Source organism: Mus musculus, chromosome X (assembly GCF_000001635.26).
Source record: "Mus musculus strain C57BL/6J chromosome X, GRCm38.p6 C57BL/6J".
Taxonomy (NCBI): Eukaryota; Metazoa; Chordata; class Mammalia; order Rodentia; family Muridae; genus Mus; species Mus musculus.
In genome coordinates this window covers 38,674,925-38,678,012 of record NC_000086.7, presented here as the reverse complement: position 1 = coordinate 38,678,012, position 3,088 = coordinate 38,674,925, and positions in this window count along the sequence as shown.

Below are 3,088 nucleotides of genomic sequence, written 5' to 3'. Positions count from 1 at the left end.
TTGTTGTTGTTGTTGTTTTAGCAGATTTAGTGTGTGTAGTGGCATTACTGGAATGTGGTAGAAAAACAGGAAGTAGACCTAACTAAAACACGTAAGTCATTGGGGACATGCCCAGGAAAGACACAGCTCTCTGCTTCCTGATGGAGGTGAGCAGCCTCCACCATGTATTCCCACTACCATGATATCCTGCCTTGCCTCAGGGCCCTAGCAACGGCCTCAGCTGTGAGGACTCTGAAACCATGAGCAAAAATCAGCCTTTCCTCCTTTCAGATTGTTTCTCTTGGTAACAAAACAAAACTGAGTAAAACAGGCCCTTTGCTATAAATGGCCTTCTGGGTATGGTGCTGGGGACTGGACTTAAAGATTATGTGCATGTTAGCCTTTGTTCTAACTGAACACTAAATTGTACCACTTACTGTACCAAAATTCCATATAGGTGGCTTGTTTAAAAAAGAAAAGAAAAGAAATGTGTATATATATATATATATATATATATATATATATATATATATATTTGGTTTTTCAAGACAGGGTTTCTCTGTATAGCCCTGGCTGTCCTGGAACTCACTTTGTAGACCAGGCTGGCCTTGAACTCTAAATCCGCCTGCCTCTGCCTCCCGAGTGCCAGGATTAAAAGTGTGTGCCACCATGACCGGCTCGAAATGTATATTTCTTAAGGGTCTGGAATCTGGGTAGTGCAAAATCAAGGCAGAATATTTTTGTATCCGGGGAGGACTCATTTCCTATACTAGATGGAGCTTTCTCCCTGGATCCTTGTGGGGTGCTATAAAAAACAATCCAGCCCTCTGGGGGTCTTCTTTAATTAGAGCACTAATCTTGTTAATGAGGGTCTACAAGCTAACCATTTCCCAAAGGCCTCACTTCCTAAAACCACCATACTAGAGACAAGGGTTCAATGAATGATTTGTGGGTAAGTGGGAACAAACATTCAGACCATGACACCCATAACGCATTTGTTGATCCGAACTTCATTCACTTAAAAAAATTAGAGAAGCATAGCTGTATGTTGATAACCATTAAAACTAGGTCATGTGTTCTTTGCTTTCAGTATATATGAAATGTTTCATACCAAAAGAACTTAGGAGTAATTAAATAAATGCAATTTGATCATCAGAATTCCTCAAATCTATACATTCTCATCAAGCACTTACTGTTGCCTCTGACACAGTGTATGTTACAGCAAGGCTTTAATTAGTATAAAATGCATACCAAACCAGAAAAAAACAGTAAGGAGAAGTCCTGTACAGAATAAAGGGTAAAGAAGAGAAGGGTTGGAGGCGCCCAAGAAGCTAAGTAGAAGGTTCCGAGGCAGAGCATGTGGCTGGGTGTTAAGTTCTTAAAAAAGACATGAGTGGTGCCCTGCCCTAGGGAGGGGAGACCAAGAAGTCCATGAGAGTGAGCTGACTATGAGTGGGAAGAGGGAACTGGAGAAAGGCGCTGAAGTAGCACCGATGACAGCTTACATCCAGCCCCGCGTGGAAGGATCTGCTTAGTGGTCTTTTTCTGCTCAAAACTGTACTCAAGAAGAAGTCATTTAGACAAATAGAAGCGACCAACTCCCATAGCCAAGCTTTGTTTCTGAAACGTGAGGCTCATTGTCAATCTCAAAAGAAAAAAAGCAATCTGAACCTTTAGTTTTTTAGAACAGGGCTTTTTAAAGGAATGAAATATGACTTGGAGCTAATGTAAATCAAATGTCAGGAAGTTGAAATTAACTTTGGTTTGTATTTCATTTCCTCTAACATTTGCTTAATTTGAAAAATAGCAACTAAGTTTCAGTAACACTGGCAGAGCACAAATTCCCAGGCTACAACCCTCGAAACACATTTTCTCCCAAAGCCCGTTCCAATAATGAGTTGGTAATTATTGCCCTCAAAGGACTGCTGTAGCTGTGGGCTTCAGGCTCTGCAGAAAGCCCAAGCCCACATGCCAAGCTCCTCAGTCAAGAAAAAGGGGAAAAAAAAGGAAGGAAAGGAAAGGAAAGGAAAGGAAAGGAAAAGGAAAAGGAAAAGGAAAAGGAAAAGGAAAAGGAAAAGGAAAAGGAAAAGGAAAAGGAAAAGGAAAAGGAAAAGGAAAAGGAAAAGGAAAAGGAAAAGGAAAAGGAAAGAAGAGAAGAGAAGAGAAGAGAAGAGAAGAGAAGAGAAGAGAAGAGAAGAGAAGAGAAGAGAAGAGAAGAGAAGAGAAGAAAAAAATTGGGGGAAAAAACACCATCCAGACTTTGTTTCATCAGGAAAGCCTTTGGGGGAACTTGGCAAATAAACAGAACTTCGTTTCAAAGTCTTTCTCCTGCATTAGTTACAACATCTGACCGTCCTGTGACTCTGTTGACCAGAACACAGTGACTTGTACTCCTTACTCGTCGGCCAAGTGCTTCACTCCTTCCAAGAGTCTTAGCTACATCTGCATAACAACTCAATAGTGAGGTGCCCAGTCCCTGTCCACAAAGACACACAATTCGGGGGGGGGGGATAGCAATATCTCTAAAACCACTAATATCTTAGCAACTTTTATTTTATTTGTTCGTTTTTTAAAGATTTATTTATTAATTATATATATATGAGTGCACTGTAGCTGTACAGATGGTTGTGAGCCATCATGTGGTTGCCAGGAATTGAATTCAGGACCTCTGCTTGTTCCAGCCTCACTATCTCAGGCCCAAAGATTTTATTGTTATACATAAGTACACTGTAGCTGTCTTCAGACACTCCAGAAGAGGCCGTCAGATCTCATTATGGATGGCTGTGAGCCACCATGTGGTTGCTGGGATTTAAACTCAAGACCTTCGGAAGAGCAGTCAGTGCTCTTAACCACCGAGCCATCTATCCAGCCTGAAACTTTTATTTAAAATAAACAAATAAATAGAATTCAAAACAAAAAGATTTTTTTTCTAAATGAATGAATGAATGAATAAATAAATAAATAAATAAATAAATAAATAAAAGACCTAAGCAGAGGAGATAATTCATCTCTTCCGAAGCCTGACGTCCTGGATTCAAACAAGAGAACCAACACCCAAAATTGTTCTCTAACCTCTCCACAAATGCCAGGGCACATGTGTATTCACACA